The following is a 10,847-nucleotide window of genomic DNA, read 5'->3' as shown; positions in this document are numbered from 1 at the left end:
TCAAATAATTGCAGATGTATTTAAATAATAATATGTATATAATTGTGGGTATTAAAAAATGATGAATTGATGGAATATTTCTAGTTTCATCTGAAAGGTGTGGTATCTGTAGGTGGACCACTTTGTATTGTACAAACACATGTGTATAATGTACAGTGCACTTGTGATTAGAAAAACGACGACTTTTGTTGCAACAAAAGTGGGCTACAGGGATGCAACATGTTATTGACATGACGGACAAAAGCTACACATTGAAGCCTTCAGTATAGCGAGCATCTGCACTAATCGCACACAGACATGGCAGTCTCGGGTACACACGATGTGACGTAGCACCATGCTCATGCTTGTTCATTGGCTGTTAGCACATCCGCATTGTGGCCAATCACACCCGTATTGCCGGCGGACGTGACTAGATGCACGTGGAATGCAGCTGATGATCACGTGATAAAATGTGTCCGTCCGTCAGCAAAACGTGATCAATTGAATTAGAATTGTATATTTATGCATTGTGATACTAACGTTAAAACCAGTTTTAACATGCTTGTGAAGATCCCATGCTCAAGTGAGTGAGTATTGTTTTACGCCGCTTTTAGCACTATCACGGCTTCACATATTGTACCCATGTTGGGAATCGAACCCTGGTCATCGGCGTAACGAACGCTTTAACCACTAGGCTACCCCGCCACGATGAAGAGGTATCACGAGTACATTCAGTGGGGATAGGATTGATAACATATATTGATGTTTCTGTTAGAGCTTTTGTTATTTATGTTGACTTCATATGGGAAATGTTTTCTTAATTAAACGCAGGGCATATTATGGTGGATTTAAAACAAATAAATTCTTGGAGCCTTTTCCTCCAGCTATTGCAGATGAACATAATTCACACTTCGTTCTCATTCGGGGCGGTTGGGTAGCCTAGTGGTTAAAGCGTTCACTCGTCACGCCGAAGACCAGGGATCGATTCCCGACATGGGTAAAAGCGGCGTACAACCATGCTCACGCACTCGTTCTCATTCATGACAAAACACCATTAAGGAGAAATTTCGCCATTGAGGAGCGAGAGTGTTAACTGCTTTCTTTGATTCTTTTCTTTTCCACCATGCTGGGTATTTGAGGTGACCAGCGAATACTCGGACCATTGGGCTAACCACGGCATTTTCACGTTACTCCATGTGAAGCTGGTGCTCCTAGTTGTCGATTGTTTCCGGACTACACTGCCGGACAAAAGGAAGTATGCACTTGAAAATTGTATTTGACCAAAACATTACAACGTTATCAAAACGTTACTAGGCTGAAAACAGTCACTGAAACACTGCAAACTTAAGGTAAAAAACACAACTATGTACCCGTATCAAATACACCGCCATCCAATAACTGTTTCTTGTTTGTTTCATTTTTAGTCATCATCAAACATGAGTCCAACTTTCTTTTGCTCAGCGGTTTATATTAATCAGCAAAAGGATGTGTATTACCATCCACACGTGACATGACATTAGTTCTAGAAATGACGGATACGGAAGTATTATTGGTTGACTGACCAGGTGTACATTGTCCATGCACCCGTGAAGATCCGGGTTAAAATAGCTCTCCAGCTACCCATGCGTGTCGTAAGAGGCGACTAACGTGATCGGGTGTTTGAAGCACGTAATCGTTTCCGAATTGTGTAGATCGATGCTCATTATATCAATCACTGGATTGCGCTGTCCAGACTCGTTTATTTACAGACCGCCGTCATATGGCTGGAATATTGTTGAGTGATATTAACTGACACGGAACAGACGTTAAAGTGAGTGAGTGACTATGGTTTTACACCGCGTTTGCCAATATTCCAATATCACGGCAGGGGACACCAGAAATGGGCATAACACATTGAACCCATGTTGGGAATCGAACCCGGGTCTTCGTCGTGACGAGCGAACGTTTTAACCACTAGGCTACCCTACCGCCCCACGGAGGTTGAAGAATGACTGAGGGACATTGAACGCTCGTGGACGTGTTGTCATTTCCCACACAACGTCCGGCAACAACCGCACAGTTCTCGAGTAACCAAGAGTCTAGGTCCGGGTGAGCGGCACATGCACGTCACATACATAGATACAGTCAGTGTGTTGACCGGATACAGCCTGTTTAGAAATTCTAAGATTGATCTGTATTTTTGTAAAGCGATTTTATGAATGCTAAAACCTTTTGCATTCATATAGACTTCGGATCTATCAGTCAAGTTTAAATGACAACCGAAACCATGGGCAACATTGGTGTACTGAGCGGAACGTCTGCCTTGTCGGTATCGCTATGAGTCCTATCATACACGTTAAACAATCTGTCACGTCACATTGCAATTGCACATTGATAATAGCTGAGTGAGTTAAAATATAGAGTCACATCGACAATTGCTCTGCCATATCGTGACATATCGTCAGCAACACCACGTTGCAAATAAATCAACTTTTGAATTTGCGTGTTCTCTTTAACCCTTGACTTCCTGGTTCTCGATCCCCAGCGTGAATGTAAAATGCTCGTATGGACATGTTATGTAAGCGGTAAGCCTATCATAACTTGACGTTCTCGGAATAGGGCGGGGTAATGAGAAATAAGGCGCCAGAACGGAGTAAATCTAGCTCCTTGCATGGTTGGGGTTAAACCCTGCAGAGAGATTGTGGGCGCGCGCGACTGTCTTCAACTGACCAATCAGAGACAGTGGGACAGAAATAGATGACGAATCGGGGAGGAAGACTATGCGTGCGTTCATATTTCTTTAAATGTATATAAAAGATATTTACACCTATACAAACTATCATTTCCTTATCGGGTGATCGAAGGCATCTTCGTCGTTTTCAAGAGAAAAGCCAACGTTTGAAAAAAGGTACGTTTGATTACGTATTCAACTTTAATGCAATATATTTATGTTATACACAGAAATGACAACTGTAATTTAGATAGCGGTAAACATTCCTGGATGTGTAAAGTACAGAGACATTGTTCCTCGTTGTCATGACTGGGAATGAAACCGCTGAAGAGTAGAGAGTGAGTGAGTGAATGTTATTTTGTGCAATATTGCAGCATCATACGAACGGCTAGACAAACTAGGGGTTGATAGAAGGAGTATAATTCACGCCGCCGTCGGGGTACGAGCCCACACCATCACCCAGGTCTCCCTAGAACTCCGATGGTGTGGAAGAAAAGAAAGTGATAGGAAATCAATGGTACTCTGTTTTCCTACCTAAGCGGACATGTTTGTACTTGTAGGAGCACGTTATGTCGCCCGTGTTTCGCCAACTCTTAGTGTACCATATTCTGACATTTCATTCGAGTGAATACCGTTACTTACCTCTAACTTAGGATTACAGGCGAATTCGTAATAATAAATTGTTTTTTGCCAAACATATCTAATAGAATGACGTCACTAACAAGATCCGGCAAGTGTGTACAATGATAGATGAGAACAAACTTCCTGAAAAAACTGAGTTGTGTTTTAACGTAGAGACAAAATATTTTACCAGTCACTGCATCAAGATATACACTGCCGAACCATTTTCACAACACATTTTATTAGGAAAACCGGCATTTATAGAAAACAATTCCTTAAGTGTTATATTTATATAAGTGAAAGGACAGAGTTATTGCAGAGCCAACCAACCACCAACAAAATGTCCCTCTGTTTCAGAAGTGTAAATACATTCAATTATTTCCCCAAAGTGAAAACCGACAAGAATGCTTACATTAACACACAAATATTTTTTTATTTCTCTTTATTCATACGTTGATATGGGATTAATGTTTATTCTTAGAAATGTATTTTGCATTGGTGATACTCTTCATGAAATAATTATGTCAAAGGCATATATTTCATCTACCGAATCTTCGTATCAAAACCTCAAACTGGATCCGGTTTTACCGTGAAAAGATGCGAGTCGGGGATTTCCCGTTTGCAATTTTGCACTATTCGGTTGTGGTGAGGACAGGACACGGATCTATCCGATGTGTCCTGAGTGAGCCAGTCAAGGATCTCCGTCACCACGTGACTCGTGAGCTGGGAAGGGTTTTGGTGCCGGGTCCGGTCGACAGAGAGATTACTACCATGTACGGGGCATACTGAATCACCGAATGCTATCTCAGAATCAGGAAAGGGTACACACACATCCGCGTTAAGGTTCTACCTTGTACAACGTCGTTTAACTGCAGTGCTGACGTACTTGCACTCATTTTGCGAGCCTTCCTTCTGAGAACTTTCTTCTTGGAATAACATGACCCGAATATCGTCTCATTTTTGGAAACGCCTGACTCGTGTAACCTTTCTTCTTTCAATAACCTGGCCCGAATAGTCCCTCTTCCTTCCATAATCTCACTCGAACTGCCTTTTTTCTTTTTTCAAAGAAGGAGCGACCATTTATATTTAAAACGTTGTGCCTGATTTAAAAACAAGAAAAACACCTTGCAACAATTTAATTTGTGTGACAGGCAATTTCTTTTTGTTCAACAGCCTGAAGTATAATTATTATATTAGATAAAATCCAAGCACCAGCTCTCTCTCTCTCTCTCTCACTGACTATGATCAGTGGTCGTCAGCTAGCACTTGTGGGTTTCACGTGTGTGTCATGGTCTGTTAGAATTCATCTTCCCGAGGCAAGTGAGTTAACTAACTATAAAAGTCCATTTTTTACCCTTGCTGAACTGGGCTGGTATTATTGAGTTACATTTTGGCTGGACCAACGAGTCTATGCATAGTCCAATCAAAATCGCACACCGAAATCGAAATCCGGTTCGTAAACTGTCGTGCAGATTTCGGTTGATTGCAGGATTTGCAAAGCATGTGCACCGCCAACTCGTTGTCAGCAGATATTTTCCAAATCTTTTCATGTTTTTAATCAAGGAGCTCACGTGATTTGATGCATTCCGCGATGTAAGACCCGGTTTGTCACAATATAGATCTTGATTATCGGTCAGATCGTCCTGACTGGGCGCCACCATTTTGGGTGAAGCAAACGCAAGTGATACGAGAGGTGGAATCTGATTGGTCCATAATTTGTGACCTGAGGCGTTAGCGTATTACCAGGATGTCAACGCGACTTACCGAACTAAGATCATCTTTATATGGCGGCGCACTTTAACAAAATTATTATACATGCCTCGCGGAGTCAATAAAATAAATTCCATGCAGTCAGTTTTTGTGTATTCATCTAAACTAAGCGGCAAAAGAAAGTATAGGTTGGCAATTTGTAATTTTCTTAAAAACAGCGATAACTAGTGGAAAGTGGATTTTGGGAATATGACTGCCCAGGATCAGGTACCAAAAAACACCTCACCCGAACGCGCCACCTTTGACGGCGCTCGTGCGGGGACAAAAACATGGTGAAACAGGTTTCCCGCCTATGGCATCAACTGCACGTGCATGTTAGCTGTATAAATGCGTTCGTCTGCAGGGTAAAACCACACGTGATCATTTGTTACCCCTCCCTAGATTAAATTATAATTCACAACAAAACCTCTTCTTGTTATTTTTTTATCGATCATGGAACTCGACCTATACTTTCTTTTGCCGCCCAGTTTAGTTAAGCCACACTGTTTTATTAGTGGCTCCTTTAAATAAAGACGTTGCGTACTCTCTACGGCAGACGTACCGAAATTGGATGTCGTAAACAACGTACATGTGCCCACAGATAATCATGAATGGGTAAAAGAGTATTTATACCCAAAGTTAAATCTTGGAGGTTAACTTCCTATGTGGTTGTTTCATAGCATTCTTATCTAAATCGAAGCGTTTTTTACGTTTGGCGTCATTAAACAGTCCGGTCGACATATGCGAGCGTGTTCTCACACCGCGGCCGATCGCATCGACTGGGAGACGTTCTTTCACTGCCAGGCATTTGGCAAACAATTAATCATGCAGTCGGTGTGCTGTACTCGCAATCTCCCACAGTGTGGACACATTTCAAGGCTTTCACAATTTGGCTTAGTTATGACGTCACATAGGCTCTCACTATACACGGTGACGTAAAACAAACTCGTTTTTCACATAAGAAACTCGGAAACAAAGCCTCCATTCCGTCAAGACATTTACCCATGTGAACATTTAATCCCAATTGCAGAATAAATTTTCAGTGCAAACACCTGTTAAGGTCTATCGTAATTTGTTCAACATTTGTCTTTCTCTTGTTCTGTAGACGGAAAGCCTTTCGCCTGAATTTTTTTTATATAAAACATTTACTCTCCACAAATCCTGATATTTGCACAAGTTTAACTGTTGTTTTGAGAGGAAATAATGACTTAATAAAGATGTTTTTAGATAAAACAGCAACATTGACCTTGGTCTTATTAAAATCATTGTTACAAATGTGTCTACAAAATTCGGGGGTTCCGCTTGTGTGAGGTCGACGTGGACGTGATCGCGGGGGTCATTGCGACGGGACTTCCAGCCCTAGTCGCCCAGATCACGACGGGTAAACACCATGCGGTCGCTATTTTCGCTCACAATCCTTGTTAATCGATCCCGGCAAATTTACACCGGTTCAAAAAGCAATGTATACAAACATGGAGAGAGATATTCAAGTTAGACGAAATCGTGATTCCGTATGTAGGGGCCTTGTATGGGTTGGCTGCACCTAATGGGAATGGTACACCCTTACACGACAAGCATCAAGCCAGCGTTCAGCTTAATATACGCTATACTCAGTTTGGTGTTTTCATTTCCTTATTGGAAGATGAATAGAGTAGATTTTCCCCCAAGATCTCTAATCTTTGGTTGTAGAATTATATGCATAAATAGAAAAAAAACATATCGGAGAAAGCTTGTTTCTGTTAACTGGTATATTTTAATGTAATTAAAAATAACAAAGTTAAAACTGGTCGAACCATTTGGGTCTTTCGATATTTTAAAAATGCAGAATAATAATATAGATATTGGCTAATTTAATCGTATTTTGGAAATAATTAAATTTAATGGTCTGTGGATTTATAATCGGTAGTTGTTTACTCCCTCAGAGGGCCTCGATGTTCTTCACGCCAACCGCCTCCCAAGTGACTTTTACTGGACAAATGTTTTAATTAGACAGCGTGTCATATTTTCAACGTCACGTGACCGTGTTTTGGGCTGGGGTCAGGCAGGGCTAGGAATCAGCTGGTATTTCCGTCAGAGACTCGTCCGTCAGACAGTCCATGACTCTCACCCAAAACTATTTACACTTTCAAGAAGTCAATACATACAAATGGGAAGTAAGAGGTGGTCTGAATGTCACAGACCTGTTTTCAAATGGAAAGCTCTGTGTCTGTGAAATGTTACAGGAAATTAATATTTTCAAACGGGATATTTTGCTGCCGTCGTTGCGGGATCCGACCACGAGATGGGAGGAGCCGGGCTGTGTGGGACCCGGATGTAGAGACGGGTAAGCACGTTGGGGTTCAGGGATGGGTAGGTGTTAGGGAGCTGTGGGGTAGCCCAGTGGTCAAGGCGTTCGCTTGTCACATCGAAGACCCGGGTTCGACTCCCTTCGTGTGTATAATGATGAAGCGGAATTTTGAGTACCCATGTTAAACGGTGGTCATTCACGCATCTCTCATCCTGGCTTGTTTATATAAATCGTACCGCGACAACCGCGTCACTTTAAATATAATATTGCGGAACATGACGAACCTTGGTTCTGGGGAATCTCGTTTGTCCGAACTCCTTAAATTAGGACGACACGACCTGAGCACAATAGAAAACGCAACACTTCCTTAGTCACACTACTCGCTAATCCGGACTTAGTTTATGAACATAAACATGCGGATAAACAAGGTTTCAGTATTTACAGATTAGGTCAGGAAAGGGGGATTCTGTTTTCTGTAAAGGGTATGTTGGTGTTAGTGCCGACGTATATGATTCATTGTCATTAAAGCTACCTTCAAACTGTTTCAAAGAAAGAAATTGTATATTCAATACTTGCAACAGCGTCAAGAGGACAGCGTGACTTGACGGCGACGTTGAAAGTTCACAACTGTCGTCACGTACATCACCACCATGTATTACATGACATGTGTGACCACGCCCCCACGATGTAATACAATGGACCTGCTCCCCCCGCCCACGTGGAGCAGGTATCTGTAATATCCAAATGTATGAGTAAAGGCTTCTCTTACTACGAAGAACGTAATACAACTATTGCTCAACTGTTGCTCAAAACGTTTTTGATCAGGGTACAACATGTAAGGCCTGAGACAAGTTTTCAAAACGTTTTGTAGGAGTCTCATGGAGTGCGTTTCCTAATATGGGGCACCGGTGACATAAATGATGTCCGATGCAATTCCCTGTTTTGACTTTTTCCGGTGAACTTTTTACTTGCCTTTGCATGTGTTTGTGACGGTTGTCACCGGTCGCGAACATTAAACATAATCACTATTCGATAATAATTCATAAACACATGATTTTGTTGAGGTCGGAATCGTAAAATGGACACTGATTTGGCAGGGATTTCTTATTATTATGGAAAGGTTTTAGTCGCTTTTAATTACACGATCATAGGTACCTTCAACCGTGGCCATAAAACCAGGAATATTTACATCAAGTAACGTGTATGACAGTTTCCAACACGTTCTACCGTGCAATGATCAAAGGGACGTCACACATCCCTCGCTGATTTACAAACGTTTTAATGAATATACTACGCATATGATATTTCATATAAAAATGTATATGCTAATTGAAACAATTACTGCATATGAAAAACCGAAGAGGATGTTGAGAAAAGAAGTACGTGTCACCCTTTACTGCGCGTGTGTCTCTTACGAGGATTCCATTATTCATGATATATTTGAAGCTTTTTGTAGGAAACGTCAGGTTGTCAAGACCCTTGTCGAGGTCTCCCCTCGCGAATCATGACGATTCACACCCAGCACTGAGCATTATCTGCAGTGTACATAAACATGAACACTACTTGAACCACTGGTTGCTATCCTCGGTGTAAACGTTTTTTTTTTGTTTTTTTTTAAAGGCTGATTAATAGCTTTGCAAATGTCAACCGAACAGTCATATCTAATAACTCAAGTGTACAATGTAAAGAAATTAAATGGCATAACTTGACATTTTAAGTGTTTTAAGTAAATAACTGTTGCGTATCCATTTGTATTAGGCTGACATCTTGTCTCTTAAATGAACAAATTTTACAGAAAAAACAGTTGATAAATTATAGTTATAAAATGTAATGAAAAGGAGCCAGAGACTTTCTTATACTGCAGTAATCTAGACTTGCCAAACATTATCGACTTGTATGGGCTATATTGGATATATTTGTTTCGGGGTCTGTATGACAGACAACCATTGGTGTGAAAGACGCAGCAAGCAATTGATCACTGTATAATCTGTGATTTTCTTACTTTCGAGTAGATATAAATTACAAACTGTAACAGATTATTTTATTGATTGTGGGTCAGTAGCGTAGCTGTAAAATCCCACCTGAATGCAGAATAACAAATTTGTTACTTTAATAGATCGATTCCCTTATTATTCCCATCACACAAGACGGGCGCAGTCTGTCATACTTACCCTGACACAAATATATCCAATACAGCCCAGGCAAGTCTATAATGTTTGGCAAGTCTAGATTACTGCAGTATCTGAAAATGAACAAAGTTCCTGGGCTCCTTTTTATTATATTTTATAACTATAATTTAAAAACTTTTTTTTTCTCTGTAAAATATGTTCATTTCAGAGACTAGATGTTAGTCTAATGACGGGCAGAGATATGACATTGATAATCATGGAAGGGTAAAACAACTGTGTGTGCGTGGCGAACTATGATTGGTTGTAAGACATTTAAAGGATACAGAATACCGCGCTCATTAATTGACACGGCGTGGAGTGTCACATTTACTTTATGTGCAGTTTGATTAACATTTCACATAACACGGCGCTCTGTTTGAATTTGCGTTGCATTTTGCTAATCACGTGATATACAAATGTAGTCATTATAGCATATAACGACTTGGGAAGATCCGGGATAGAATAGGTCCTCAACAATGCTTGCCGTAAAAGGCGACTATGCTTGTCGTAAGAGGAGACAAACGGGATCGGTGGTCAGGCTCGCTGGTTTGGTTGATCCATGTGATCGATCCCAATTGCGTGGATCGATGCTCACGATGCCAATCAATGGATTGTCTGGTCCAGACTCGATTATTTACAGACCGCCGTTATTAGCTGGAGTGTGGCGTTAAACAATAAACAAAAATATATCATATCAGTGTTGTGTTTCTTTTCTAAACACCCAAGCCCAAATTCTCACTAGAAAAGCATTTTGATGTGTATTTAAGTGTAAGGCGTTGTAAAGCATTAACAATATAGTGTTCCGGTCCGATATGTACAATACCCGCCAATATGACCTATAAGAACATACAACATTATAGATGAAAAGAAAACATTATACATTCAAGTACCCACGTTAGAGTAACTAAAACATGCATTGTATTGCTGAGTGCGGCGTTAAACAACAAACAAAAAATATATCATATAACATGCGCCATGATGGCAATACAGCCCCCATACTCTATGCCTCCCTGGTATGTACGATGTCATCTTGACTTGTTGCAGGTGCATATTCAATCAAACCACTAACGTTACAGCCAACGTTCCTTTGAAACTCTTTAAGTGTCGGTTTCAAGTTTTTTAATGCCAGTTTCCCTTTTGATTTTGTTCCACGCAAACACAGCGGTCGGCATTACACTTTCATTAATGTGAGTACCGTCAAATATAAAGTGTTGTGTTTCTTTTCTAAACACCCAAGCCCAAATTCTCACTAGAAAAGCATTTTGATGTGTATTTAAGTGTAAGGCGTTGTAAAGCATTAACAATATAGTATTCCGGTCCGATATGTACAATA

General features: G+C 40.7%; 1 protein-coding gene across 2 annotated transcripts in view; it reads left to right on the top strand.

Moving 5' to 3' along the window:
• The first annotated feature begins 2,758 nt into the window (after positions 1–2,758).
• The window catches only part of LOC124112195 (dual oxidase maturation factor 1-like), a 41,987-nt gene continuing 33,898 nt past the window's right edge, over positions 2,759–10,847 (top strand). The window contains exon 1 of one of the 2 annotated variants that reach the window (XM_046472197.2): positions 2,759–2,866. The gene's annotated coding sequence lies outside the window, so the exon portion shown is untranslated. The remainder of the gene's footprint in view (positions 2,867–10,847) is intronic. The other variant, XM_046472199.2, reaches the window with a different exon arrangement.

Source organism: Haliotis rufescens, unplaced genomic scaffold, assembly GCF_023055435.1.
Source record: "Haliotis rufescens isolate VD_foot unplaced genomic scaffold, xgHalRufe1.0.p SCAF_4, whole genome shotgun sequence".
Taxonomy (NCBI): domain Eukaryota; kingdom Metazoa; phylum Mollusca; class Gastropoda; order Lepetellida; family Haliotidae; genus Haliotis; species Haliotis rufescens.
This window is presented reverse-complemented; position numbering and strand designations above follow the sequence as displayed.